We start from the raw sequence: 14,482 nt of genomic DNA on the forward strand, positions 1-14,482 counted from the left end.
TCTCAAAGTTCAAATGAATAATTTCAGCACCTTTATTTATTGCTACAGAATTTTTAATGCATTCTAACAGTATGTGCCCTCAGGAGATAAAGGGAGAAAGCTCACTTAGATTAATTGGCTTCAATATGCCTAATAAAAGGGCAGTCTGCTGCCTATGATTGACTATTGTTGCCATTCTATATTGCCTTCAATAAATCTTCCAAGCAAAGAAAAGGAGGTCATCTGAGCAAGTATTGCTTTTGTCTGACTTGTAAACATGTCCAATTTAATGAAAAACACAGACTGATCCGAATTCTGTATTATCTGGTCCATTTGAGAGATGAGAAATGTGATTGTTTTCATTCTGCTGTAGTTGAAAGGATATCGCCACAGTGCACAAGAGGGGTGCTGTGTGAAAAGCAGCATTCTGACTGTTGATCTATTTCTAGAAAAATGTCAAAATGGCAAGTTTTCAAGTATTTTTTCACTTTTTCACAGCCTAGAAATAGTATGGTATAGGATATCAAGGTCTCTTCAATGTAACAGTGTTGTTTTTTTGCTTGGAACAGTTTGTTTGCTAAGATAAGGCTCAAGTATTAAAACAGTTACTTTGTTTTAGTAATATTTGCTTCGTCTGTTCCTTGCAGCATCCAGCTGTTATCAACTAAGCGTAACATCAATCGTTTCAAGGACCAGATTCATCTTTTCTAACTTTTTCTACCTGAAGTGTGTAGACTACAAACCTCCTTGCTTCAGTCTCTTTCTCTAGTCAAAATTAACATCCACTATCAAATGGGAGATCTTTGTGGATTGTCTGAATTGCCCCCTGAAAGTCCTATTTCTGTTCTCTTCTTTAGAGGAGAACCCATGGACACTCTTCCCGAAACAGAAAGTTCAAAGGCTGACCTAGATTTAGCTTCTGGATATTTAGACTCAAAGGCCCTTGCAGGGCAGCAAGGCTCTTGGCTTCACGGCTTTTTCTTTCATCACAAAACTTGCAGGAGGGCAGGCAGTAGGGTTGGATGAAATCTGAATGTCTTTGTAAGCCTCATACTGTATTTTCTGAATACCTGATCTCAATATTTATCAAAAAGGTTATTATGCTACTTTTGGTTCTGATACCTCTGAGCTAGTGATACTATTATAATGATTTGGAGAAAGTTTGGCTGCCCCAAACCAATTTTGCTGGTCAGTTTTGCAAGAAGAGACCACTCTGTCCTGGTGGAGGTCCTTATTTGTTGTTACTGGTGAAATAAATCATGTTAGAGTTCATTCACATGGGTATAAATCTGGTCACCTCAGTTGGATTAATGCCCAAGAGTGGGATTAAAATAAAATTAGGCATAGATTTGAAACCCATACAGTCTGAAATACCTTCAGAGTGACAAATGGAAAAGATTTTGTGTTCTTTCTGATATTGCATTGCTAGAAATGTGCAGCCATAGAGGAAAATCTGAGCTTCAGACAGTACATATTCATTTCCAGTGAATGTGGCAGAATTTCCTGAAGGTAGTTTTTGTTAGGCTTGAAGTGATCAAGACATTCACATGATAAACAATTTATGCTGGAAGCTTCCCTTGTTGAACAGTCGCTTTATCTCCAAAAGAGATATAAACTTTTGTAAACAGACATCTTTAGTTGCAATCACATACAAGCAGGAAGGGTGACTGATGTAAAAATGCCAAATCTATTTTTAAATCACATATTACTTCTTTCTATTTATGACACATATTTAAAAACTGCTTGTTAAAGATTTTTGGCATTTTTAACTTAAAACATGTAGTGTAATACAAATTGTCGGTAGCTGCTAGACCTATCTAACAATTAATAGGAGATTGAATCCACAACCCAGCAATAACCTAAAAAACACAATCACCAGTCCTTACTGTGTACTTCTACAAAAGATGATTTAGTAGATCATTTCTCAGAACTGCAGCGAGGATGGGGTAGAATGGGACCTCTGGAGATGATCGTGCCCAATCCAGTTGCTCAAAGTAGGGTCAAATTGAATGGGTTTCTCACAGCTTTGTCTGGTTGGATTTTGAGTATCTTCAGTTGGAGTTTTCACAGTCTCTCTCGGGAACCAGTTCCAGTGTTCAGTCAGCCAGCTGTCCAGGTATTGTCCCAACAGCATGAAAAAGAGGGGATGTAATGCTCTTCCAAGACCATTCTTTCCAAGACCAAGAGCACTAACTTGGTCTTCTCTTCCACAAGGGTACATAACTGGCTCATATTCAACTTGGTTTAGTGCCTCATCCCTTTCCACATCTTTTCCAAACCCCAGCTCTGCACATATATTCCCTCTCCGTTCTTCTTAAAACCTGAAAAGGATGATGTTGTCCCTTCCCATTTATTGTCTATGGAGCGAAACTTGAATGTTACAGGACAGGCCATTGACTAAGAACACAATGAAACCTGAGCTGAAATGGCTGGGATTGCTGTATCCCAGAACATTCCCTTAAATATTTAACAATGCTGTTTGGCAAAAGACCTAACCTGGTGCTGGTGCTCTTGTTGGTAGGGTACATACTCTATTCCACTGCTGCATTTGGGAACAGCTTGTAGTAAGGGTAAGTAAGTAAGACCCTTTGGCACCGGTTCCAGTGAACAGCTGATGAACTGGAGTTGGCTGTTAATGTGGAAGCTAAAAGATACAAACTGGAAGTTGAGTTGGGCCTACTGGTGATGTGACTGACAGCTTTCTGTGCCTCCCAACAGAGGGGGAGAAGCTGAAGCAGGGACTGGACAGAAGCAGTGAGTAGGAAGCAGATCGCCTGCTTCTGATGGGAGAGTTTAGAAATTTTCTGATGAAATTATCCTGACACTGAAATGTGGCTTTAGGGCATGCCTATTCACCCAGAGTACTAAGCAGCTTTCCTGATTCGGGTAGAGTAGTACCAGAGGTTTGCACATGTTCACAGGCATAGCTGTAATTCTTTTCACCTGTCAGCTACCATGAAAAGGGTCTGTCAAATTCCCAAACACGATGCAGCTTTTGCAAAGAAGCAAAGCTTTGTGTAACTAAGTGCTGTAATGGGCATTGCATTTCATAAAGTTTCCTACTTCCAAATGGTTCTTCAGAGGTGTCAGCACTGTGCTCTCTATAATATGAGAATGAGCATCACTTAGTACTTTCAGTCAGACATTGTTTTCATGAGAAGAAGTATTCACTCTGAAGTGCCTTGCAGCTAACAAAGCTGTTGCAATGCTTTAGATTTTTCTCTGCAAGCCTTTTAAATTAACTGTGGCCTGTGCCTTGTTGAAAATGCATCAGTGGAATAAGAAGACAGATGTAAGAATCATGTGCAGAAACATCAACATCCAGCACTACTACTTGTTGTTTTAGCTGGTAATAGGACATCAAAATGAGATTTGGAGAAGTCTTTCTTCTCTTCCCGTAGGAAGCAGCTTTAAGCATCATTAACACTGGGGATGCATTTGTTGGCTTGTATACTTGTTAAAAGATTTTCAAGTCTTACAAGGCATAGGAGTAGTTAAACTAGTAAAGCACAGTCTTCTGCAGTATGGAAAGCTGACACTACCCAGGGAATCTCAAAATATTTCTACCAGTTAAATTTGTTCAAAATACCTTACAATGCCCTCCCACTTGATTGTAAAATTATGAATTCTTCAGTAGACATTTTTAAATGCTGTTTTAAATTGTGTTTGAACATTGCTTTATTTCAGAATCCAGCATAGGACAATTCTGTTAGATTGCCTTGATGGTACTGTAACTCCCTTTTAATTTGATGAACAGTGAATTTGTTTGGCTATATGTGCATACATACAAGATTACTGCATTTTTGCTGTTTGTCAGCTTTTCTTTTGAGTTCCTACATTCATTTTGTGCTTTGAGTATTCCCTTGGTCCTTTTTTAATTATGCATGAGATCAAATAGCAGAGTTTTACTACTAGTAGTGTTTTGATGTAGTTTTTGTAACAAGTTGGTTGGAAGTACATGGCTTCTTTATGGACCTTTAGCTGTGGCTTACATTTCTTGATAACAAACTTTCTTTGGATATCAAAGGAATCATATCCACCTGTTATTAAATGTGCCATGGCAAACTGCTGAAATAAACTGGCGCACAAAGCTGTAAGGTTTAAAAGGACACACTGAGGAAAAAAAAGATTACTTACAGTCTGTACATTTACTCAGCCCTATATTAATACTGATGGTGTAATTAAATGCATAACTGAATTTATGAAAAAACGGTCAGCATAAGATACACGAGCCCACTCTCTTTCATCAGATCTCCTATCAGAAATAGCCAATTTTAGGAAAGTATATTATTTGGCTCTTCTCTGTATTTTTTTGCACATATGGAGAGCTCAAACAAAAATAGAAAAATGGTGTGAATACCTCGTGAAGAAAGAAAAAGACTTAGGTGTAGCTAAAAAAAAATGTCAATACGTTGTCCCTAACATGTAGTTCCAAATACTAAAATGTAGCTTAGATGGAATGGTTGCTATTGATCAGGTCTCTCTTTCTTTTTGTTTTGTGCTTCTTTCTATATAAGCTAAATAATTAGCATGTGTGACTGTTACACTTCTTAGCAAATCCAAATTAATTTGTTCATGTGCACCGGCAATGATAGTAGGAGAATTCAGATTTTTGAAGGCTATTATTATTTCATTTCCAAAGGAAGCTTGTGAAAATCTTTTAGTTCTGACATTCTAGTGGATAGGAAAATAGTTTTGCACGTTTTGGAATATAAGGCATTGCCAAAATAACCCAGAAACTTGTTAACTGTGTTGATTTTGCAAAAACATGGTGAAGTATAATAGTACTTTCAACATCATATGAGAATTGTTTCCATTTAAGCCTTTGATCCTTGGTGTTCAGCTAAAACAATTTCAATCAGCTTGGTCCAGGTAGGCTCTGAAGCTAAAGCTGTGACAAAATGGCATTTGAAGCCCATAGAGCATTGAACTAATTCTGAAAGAACTGGGATTACTTTTGGCAGAACTCTTAAAAATTCTTGGCTCCAATCTAGTAAAAACTGTCTGTAAGCTCTGAAAGTACTGTAGTAAAAAACTGCCATAGCTCAGAAACCTGCCTTTTGCTTAGCTTTATTTTTAAAATGAAAATTTTAATTACTGATAGTAGGATTGGGGTTTACGAGAATACTAAAAGGCTCAGATTCATGGTGCATGTGTGCAAGGTTCTGCAAAAACCTCAAGTAATAAAGAGAACCTTTAAAGAGTTCACAGTCCAGACAGGGAAAGCTGTTTGTTTGCCAGGACAAATTGCTTGCTTGCTTGAGTCCTGATGTCTGGAAGATTCAGGCTCTCCTTTTTGGAGAAGCTCCCAGGTGTGAGACTAAGAACTTTCAGGGTACTTTCAGCAAGCAGTGTTTAAATAAAATTCAAGTGCTGACTTCAACTTGCAGAAATACAGAAATGTTGGGTTAACCTGCCACAGATAAAATTTTAAAAGCAATTAGTACATGAGCCTACTTGAAGTGTAAAATGTCAATAGAATCCAGTGGACAGGGAATGGAGAATTCATCAAACTCCAAAAGTCAGGCCTCTTAGAGTCGTTCAAGTCTGGTATTTCAACTGAAGTCATTTTCCAAGTTCATAAACTACTCAAAGTTGCCCCTTGATGCAAGCCTCCTAAAAATAATAAAAATCATCCAGAACAAATCCCAGAGAAGATAAATTGTGGAGTCAGGCAGGTGAGATCCAGCTGACCTTCTGGGCTGCATACTGCTGTTGGCACCGCAGCTGTGTGAGGTGCTGGTGGTGGCAGGTCCCCATGGAGCCCAGGCACCTGGTTGGGATGAGGTGAGTGAGGAGGGATGCTGGATATGCTGTGTCCCCCTCACTGTTGGGCTTAGAGGCACGTACACCCTAGCTCTGAGTGGTCACTGCTACTTATCATCCTTGAGTCACTGTGAGTGGTCCTGATTTTCTTAATAAATCTCCTGACATCCTGATCTATGGAAGCTGTGGTCTTTTTGGCCATGGCTGAAATGTAGCTGCAGACATGAAGTTCTCAGTATCATGTTTAAATGATTTAACTTAAACTTGTGACAGCAAATATCTAACTGTATGTTCTATTCTCAGGATCTGACTCCGAATTAAGAACCATTCTGAATTACAGCACGCACTGGCGTTTAATCAATATTTTCTGTAGTTTTCATCTCAGCAGAAAGAGACAGGATACAGATGCTAAAAATAATGAAATGATTTTGCTGAGGATGCCGAAACATCTTGCTTTATAACTTGCATCTTTGCTACTTAAAACCATTACCCAGGTCCCACGGGCTGGTTAATGAGTGGTCTGCTATGTAGGCTTGGCCTTCTCAAAGATGGTTTTTGCATGTGAATTACTTATTGCAGAGACAAGAATAATGATCTTTGAGCAATCCTTGGTTTATCAAGATAATGCAAATTACTAGTCTGTTCAGCGATGCTAAGCCTTACTCTATGTTAATCCATTTTAAATGCTCACTTACTGTAGGAAAAGCAGATCATAACATGATGGCCCAAATTAGGGGAATCATTAATTTCTATGTCTGCTTTAAACATAACAGCTAAATCTACTTTAAAAAACTGTTACTATGATAATTCTCAATGCCTTCCATTCACTTTCCTTTTTCTTTTCTCTTGCCTCAATTTCACGTAAACTGTTTGTTATAACAGTAATTCTCTGAAAATGAACTTCCACATTGCTTGCTTTTTATTGTTTGATTAGAGTGTAATAGATTGATCTACTTCTGACTAATGATTAATAAGAAGAAATGCCTTCAGTAACACAGACTGACTGTTCCAGGCAGATGGGAGTCATGTGTACTCTGTCAAATCTGAAGTTCCTAGAAAGCCCCTGAAAAGTCTTATTTGGTGCTCTGGAGCAGAGTGCAAAGTGACTTTTGGTTTCTATATTTTTTCCTACACTCCTGTGATATGCTTTTCATAAGCTTATGAGGTTGGAAGCCATCATATTCACAGCACCTATTCTGTCCAGTAGCTTTGTTCATACGATACATCTGGTAAAACATAGAAAAAAGGCAAATGTGACCTCGATAGTTGACTGGGCAGGAGCCGGTTCTGAGATGACAGGCTGAAGATATATGAATATTGCTGAAAGTCCCATAGAGTTCTGTTTATCTAATAGAATCATAGAATCGTAGAACTCAAATTTGAGTTAAAAGAAGTTGAGTATAAACAAGTAAGCAATTTATTTATACTGCTCATCTGTTTTGGTTTCTAGGTAAACCAGATAAAAATAACTGCTTTCTTAACTGATCTTCCTCATGCTTTCATGTCACCAAAACTGGGCCTTGTATTGAACTGATACAAATTAATACAGTTCTTTTGACATATAAACTGCTGTGCTATTTTGATGAGCTGCATGCCTGGTCTTTCATCTTTGCACGTGATCCATTTTTGCTAACTTATTTCTGTGAAGTAACAATAATAACTGTTCATAATGAGTCATTCTAAAATGTCCATTTGGACTGATTCATTGTTGCCATTGATGATCAAGACTGTTTGTTTGACCACGGTATCTCTGACCAAGACTAAGAAAAACAAGCAAGGACCGTGAAACGTGTTGGTGAATTAGAAATGCTTTAATATATTCTTGAAGTCAGGCCTTGGGTGAGCAGGAATCCTATTAGTGTTTAGCTGGAGGAACTATAATATGCAGTATGTTCATAGCTTTATTCATAAATCATCTGCCTCCTCCACAACTAATTATGATTCTAAGTGAATAGCTGCCCAGTCCAAAATGCATGAAAACAAAACAAGCTGTTACTTTTGCTTTTACCTCTAAGAAGTAATGAATACACTATGGTTTAATTAAAGTCAAGATAAGGATGATTTCTAAAAAAGACTGTTCCCTCATAAGGGAGTGTGATGAGTGTGATGCATTTGTATCATCTTTTTAGATGTGTTTGTGAAAAATTTGTTGAGATTATCTAACTTAAAATCACTGTAAAACCTCTGATATATTACATCTTAAGGAACTCTGGGCACTAAATAGGCGAACACTGCAGTCTCTTTTTTTAATTGAGCAAAAGTGGAATGACAAGAACATACACTGTCAGTAATTAAGTAGAGGCAAGGCTTTAACTCTCTTCTGACTGTACCTCTCTTTTAGCTGGCATCTTCTCTGACACTGAAGTCCTGTGGAGGTAGAGCAGAGAGCAGCACGCAGGACGCATGTTGCAGCATTGGATTTGCTCACAGGGCTTGTAGGAGGCAAAAGACAGGTCCGTCTCTCCCTCTAAAACATACTCAAATGAAGAGATGAAGGTTAAAAGAAGGGGTCAGAGTTGATCCAGACACAAGATGAAAACCCGCAGACAAATTACATTCTGTCATATTCCCAAATTGTTGGGAATATTTATCGGTTGGGAATTCAGTAAACAGTAAACACAATGTAAGGTCTAGCAACAACCTGGTAGATAAGGATAAAACAAATGCAGGTTGTCTGGGCTGTGATCACCTCTCTGTCCCCTTTGACTTGTCTGAGATTTCTCTTATGCATATAAATTCATATAACGAGTGCAAACTGGCCAAAGTTTCCTTTTCCTCCCCTGACCTAAAAGAACTCAAAAGATCATTTTCAGAGAGAGCAAGAAAAACTTGCACAGTTTCTGCCAAGACTCTTCTCCAAGAAAATTAACATACATTTATTTTCCTCATGGAAAAAAAATAATGGATTTGAAGGATTTTATTCTTAAAGAGCTTATGAATCTTGAGCACGTAATGTTTATAGAATAAGAGCAAATTCAGATTGAGAAAGTACTGTCACTAGGAAGAAAAATCATATGGCATATTTCATAAAGATCTATCAAAGGATTAATGAATGTCAGCTGAATTGTTATTATCATTAATAATTCCATCAAATTTCAGCTAACTGTGTGCTAATAAAAGCTGAATCTTCATATTCATAAACAGATTGGGCTCTCCTATAGCTCTTGCTCCCTGGTGTGGGGCTGTTCCCCAGATATCATTCCCTGTACAAGAAAAAGCACAGAGCTGGTACAGGTGCTTTCTCCCCATTTTACAGATGTGGAAGTCAAGACATGTGGGGAGAGTTGAATAGGTGACAAGGCTTGCATAAAAAGGCAGTGGCAGATGTCTGGATAAGACATAGGTCATCTCATTTCTGCTCCTTTACTCAAATATGTCAACATCTGAGAGAAGGCAGGTTTTTTTTTGGTTTTTTTTTTTTTTCGTTGTATTTTTACAAAGAGGAAGTGCAGCCAATTCATAGAACTGGAAAATATAATTTTTTTTTTGGCTTTCTAAAAGGACATGTTCTAAAATTGCTAGCTCATTAAATTGCATTAAAAAAAAGGTTAAAAAGTTGTCTGTGAGACTAAACAAATGAGATCTGCAACAAGCTAGCAGGAAAGCTTGTGTTCTGCAAATGAAATGTATTTTACTTGACTGCTGTGTGAGGAAGGAAAGTCACCCTGGTCCCATTTACCAGCTGATTTTTGTCTTGGTTATGAAAAATCAGCTCAAAAACAAACAGTGAGGCATTGGCTAGTGAATTTAGAAGGTTGGAAAACTTTTCTTTGTTTCACGTTTTTGCTTAGATTCATTCACAGAGTACCTCTTTGACAGAAATTAAATAAAATGCCCATATTGGGTTCAGTGAATATTCTGGATTGAGGAATGAAACCTACTTACCTCACTCTTTCTGTTTTGTAGTCTAAGATGCTTTTTAAGATGTTTTTTCCTTCTGTATCTTTTTCTTCCTTCATCTTCCTTGCCTGACACACTTTCTTGGGTGTATATAATTTCTTTCATGCCTCAGAGTCTCTGTCAGTTTTAAATAACAAAAGACCTTTCTTTTTTCTCTTCTAGAGCCAAATATGAGTACTTATATTTATATTTTCTTTAGCCTCTTGAAACACTACAGTCCTGTCTGTAGCAGCTTAAAAAATTGAGAGAATTGGAAAAGAAAGTGCTACAAAAATATTTGAGGAGACAGGAAGTTTTGTTCTTTATTAAAAACATCAAAATGTATCCACTACTTAGCTATTACTTCTGCAGAAAAGAACCTTCCTTACAAAATATGAAACCTAAAATTTCAATTAGGGTCTTAAAATACAATGATCTATAAATAGAATATGAATAGTTCAGCTGGGCAGCATTATAATAGAATGTCCTTCTGTTATACAAGGGAAATGGAGAGAGCCTTCATAATTCACTGTAGGGTCTCTCTTTTATGAATTACATTTAACTATTAGTGGAATTAAAATCTATTACAGTGCCAGTCATTGCACCATACCCTTGTGGAGCCCTTCCTCTTGCTGTCAGCATGAGGGAGTGTGCAATCTCTGCACATATTGCAATGATATGGGTATAGTCCAAGCAAAGAAAAGACTTTCTATTTTTTTCTCTGCTGTGGTTCAGCAGTTGTGTACAGTTTCTACTTGATTTGATGCTGCATGAGCAGCAGTGTAAATTAGTGGTCATGAGTATGTGAACTGTGAATCATGTTAACAAGTCACTGGAAAGGGGATGAAAGGAATAATGTTTTAAAATTATGAACCTTTCTAAAGGGTAGAAGACCCAGCAGAAGACCAATTTCAGATCAGGGTGTTAGATCAAGCCCTAGCCAAAATTTTGTGTTGAACTGAACTGGATCATTGGAAAATTACTGTAATTCATACCAGAGCTGAACCCAAACAAAGCTGAGAACGTGCTGGTTGAATCCTTGGTTCAAAGATATAGAATGACTTCTTACAACTCACCATTATGACTAAGAAAACTCAAGATCTTCACAGTGCCTACAGAGACTTCCTTCCCACCTTTAAGAAAGAGAAAGCATCTGGCTAAAGTAGATCTTTCTTGGGACAAATTAATCTAGCCTTTTAGTATCCAGAAATCAACATGTTTAGGGAGTAGCATGAGTGTGTTAGTCTAGTCCCTAACATTTGCAAACAGAGCTGCAGCACCTCCAAACGTTAGTATGCATCTAAAGTAGCTTTGTCATTGTATGTCAAGGTACAGAAGTGCTTTTTCTATCTTGAAGAAAATAGTTACTTTTTCAAGAAAGGGCAAACAGGGAAATAGAAGTGTTTATTACAGTTAAGGTGCTGTTGTGAGAATTATGGACAAAGTGAAGGCAACCTCACACTACCATCAATGTCTAACAATAGGAACCCCACACCTCTCAGTTACCCTGACTTTCTAATGGGGATTACACAATTGGTTTCACAGAATCTCATAGAAAAATACATTCTCTTTTTTTAACTATTCATGCATGCACCTAGTTCATCATGGCTAATTAGGTGTTCTGAATTATCACCTTCATTTGCTACAAATGTCACATCTTTTGATGATATTGGATGTTAAATGAGTAACTGTCATAATCTCAGTTATCTGTGGGGCCTGTGATTGATCAATTTTTGACAACAAAGAATTGTTAACGGGGCTGCATGGTGAAGCAGCCAGTGGAAAATTCCCTTTCATAATGTTTCTATCTAATTTTGGAGCACCGCCACTGCCACACATAAAATAACAACACAATTGAATTTCTTTTTGCTGGCATTTAGCAGGACATATGGGGGTGTGCAGAAATCAATGGGGGATCGGGAGTCTGGAAAATTACATACTTGAAGAATTAATGAACTATAATTCCGTATTACATCCTCAATCACATTTTGCTTCCTTTTCATTAATGGAACTAAATTAGTTTTCCATGGACACGGTATTTTAAAAAATGCAATCATGCTCTTGTGAGAATTAAAAAAAAAAAAGAAAGAAAGAAAAGAAAAAAAGAAAACATTTTAAAAACCCTGTTTTAACTATAGTTATTTTTTCATGCATCATAACAGTTAGAATATGTAGTGAAAAACATATCTGCAACACTGAAAACTTGTTGGAGTAGATTTTAATGTGGTAATTCTAACCCCAGCTCTAGTTTCCTGCCCTTTGTGGCAAAGTATGGTGTTAAAGACCGTATTTCTGCAAGAGTTTGAGCAATGTAGAGACATAGACATAAGAGTGGCGACTCCAAAGGCATTCAAAATACCTTTTTCCCTGCACCACCTAATTCACAGCAGGAAGAGGAAAGTCCAGGGTCTTCACAGTTCTCCGAAGGGTTTACCTCAGATAACTGATATTTCTAATGCTGTATCAAGTCCTTTTACTCATGGAATTATGGTATTCCGAGGTTAAAATTGTGGGTAATCTATGCTATGAGCTTTCCATAGTTTAATGGGAATTCTGATGTGAGGGTTCATACACTGCAAAGCATATACTAGTACTCAAGATACTATAACATACATTTAGAGAATTACTGGAAGCTGAAAAAATCAAAGCAAGATTGTAAGCACAAGCAGGCTCTAGAACATCCACTAATGAAAGAGGAAAGATCTCCTTTGAGGATCAGCAGCAGTGTTAGAAGAAAGATGATGATCAGACTTTACAAAACGTATTTAAAAGGCACTCTAAGTAACTTTGGATTATGGTGTAACTGTTATCTTTCTGGACTATTACAGCAGCGTAAGCTTCTGTATTCTTGCTTTTGTTAAAAATAAAATAAAATTCCTCCATGTAATATGTACATGCATGCAGTATATGGGAATGTAGTGGGATGAAAATCCCCAAAGCTGATATTTTAACAAGAGAAGATAGCTCCAGTATATTGAACTAGTTTTAAGCTGTTATAGTTCTCCACTGGGATCTGTTTTCTCCATAAGATCTCAGCTCAGAGGTCTGATTAAACAGCAGAGTCTTCCCAACTATCTTCACGTTAGAAATCTGCTATAACATGAAAACCAACATAAACACTTATCTCTTTTTCAATATGGGACTCTAGAACTTACTGCAGAGATAATGAATCCTTCTCAAAGCTGCTGAGTTTTGACAGCAGATACATTATGCAGAACTTTTATTTTGTCCTACTCAGAAAGGCCTTTTCCCCCTTGCATGCATATTTACTAAGATCAGATAACCCAGACATCTTAATCCTACTGGGCATTCTGTTATCTGAGCATGAGTTTGAATAGCTGGGGCATGTTCTTTTGTACTAAAGTCAGACACAACATCCTTGAAAATGCATTGACAAACGCAAAAGCATATCAGAGTCTGACTCCACATGTACCCAGGAAAAAAATCACCGAGGACTTATCTTTTTCAACATCTTATTAGTACCCTAAGCAAATTCTTTGGTAATGTGTTTCTGACAGGATTTTTCTTTCAGTGTATATGCATTCTATTTGTGGGACTGGGATGCAGGTGGCTCTGGAGGTTATTAGGATGGAAAAGCTGTTGCCTTTGAAATGAGATCTCAAGTTTAGCCTAAGACTGTAGTGACTGAATGTTATAGAAGTTGCTGGCTGCTTATTAATCCTTATAAATATATCCAGTGATAATAACCCAATTAGCACTGGGAGGGATTACTGCAACTGAGAGTCTGTTAATTGGCAGTCTGAGTGCCATGTGTGTACTGTCCCAGAAAAACTTCCAAAACTTTGAATATATGATGTTTCATTCTTAATGGCAGAAGGCTGTTGGACCTTCTGTTTGTATTGACTGGATAAAGCAGTTTGTGAAAGAAAGGATTTTTAGACTAAACCTCTCTGTCTCTCTAACTTAGTGTTTGATGGTGGCATGTAGGCTTTTCTGAGAGGAGAATTTGGTGATTAATATTTCAGTCTTGAAATGAGTAACGTGAAATGGTATAGCCAAACCCCATCTCCCACCACACCATGGCTCTTTGTTGAGTGCAGTTTGACCACATTAGAGAGCTTGGTCCAATTGCTGGATGAAAGAGTATTGCTAGCTTTCAAATTGGCAATTTTATACCACTTTCCATCTTCAAAAGCTCTTATTATACAGAAATTCTCTAATAATATTCATCAGACTGCTAGCTTTCCTTTTTTTCCTACTGTACCAGTGAATAATTTGCTAATGATCTTATTTTGCTCTTCAGGGAGCAGGGTTTTCTCAGTCTCCCCAAGAGCAAGGGTGTAATAACTGAAACTGATGCTACAGTTCAGGAAATGAGTGATTATGAAGTATAAAGAATGTGATTTGGAAGAGCATTTTTTCATGTCCAGGGGAACTAAGTGTATAGTTACTTTCAAAATGTGTCACTGTATCTATTGTATTAAAGTATTTAGTTTGCAAAAAGATGCAAGAGAGTTTTTTTCCAGTTGAAAAATGACAAATATGGAAATAACAAGCAAAATATGGAAATAACCAGGCTGACTGGTTTAAGCTTAAGAAAAATGCACAGGAGAAAAACAGAATCTTTGAAAACCAAATCCTGTGCAACATAAGTGTGCAATAACAAGTTACCCTTATAACTTGTTATGCGGCAGTGTGGTATGTGTGGTATTGCTTTGAGTGCATTCATGAGTTACATCAGGTAGAGAGGGGTCTTCGTGTTCCTGGTGTTCTGTGAATCACACATCTGTGCTCTCAAGACAGTGCGTCAAGAGCTGGAACCATAAATCTCCTGCCATGCAGTGCCCTGCAGTGGGAACAGAGCACAGCAGGTGCTGCTGCACAGCTGCCCTCCCGC

At 37.6% G+C, this 14,482-nt stretch overlaps 1 protein-coding gene across 1 annotated transcript in view; it reads left to right on the top strand.

Annotated features, from left to right (window-relative positions):
• Nucleotides 1-14,482, top strand: part of NELL2 (neural EGFL like 2) — a gene marked incomplete at both ends in the record, with an annotated part of 141,942 nt that overhangs the window by 105,293 nt on the left and 22,167 nt on the right. The window lies entirely within an intron of this gene.

Source organism: Tetrao urogallus (genome assembly GCF_951394365.1).
Source record: "Tetrao urogallus genome assembly, chromosome: 1".
Taxonomy (NCBI): domain Eukaryota; kingdom Metazoa; phylum Chordata; class Aves; order Galliformes; family Phasianidae; genus Tetrao; species Tetrao urogallus.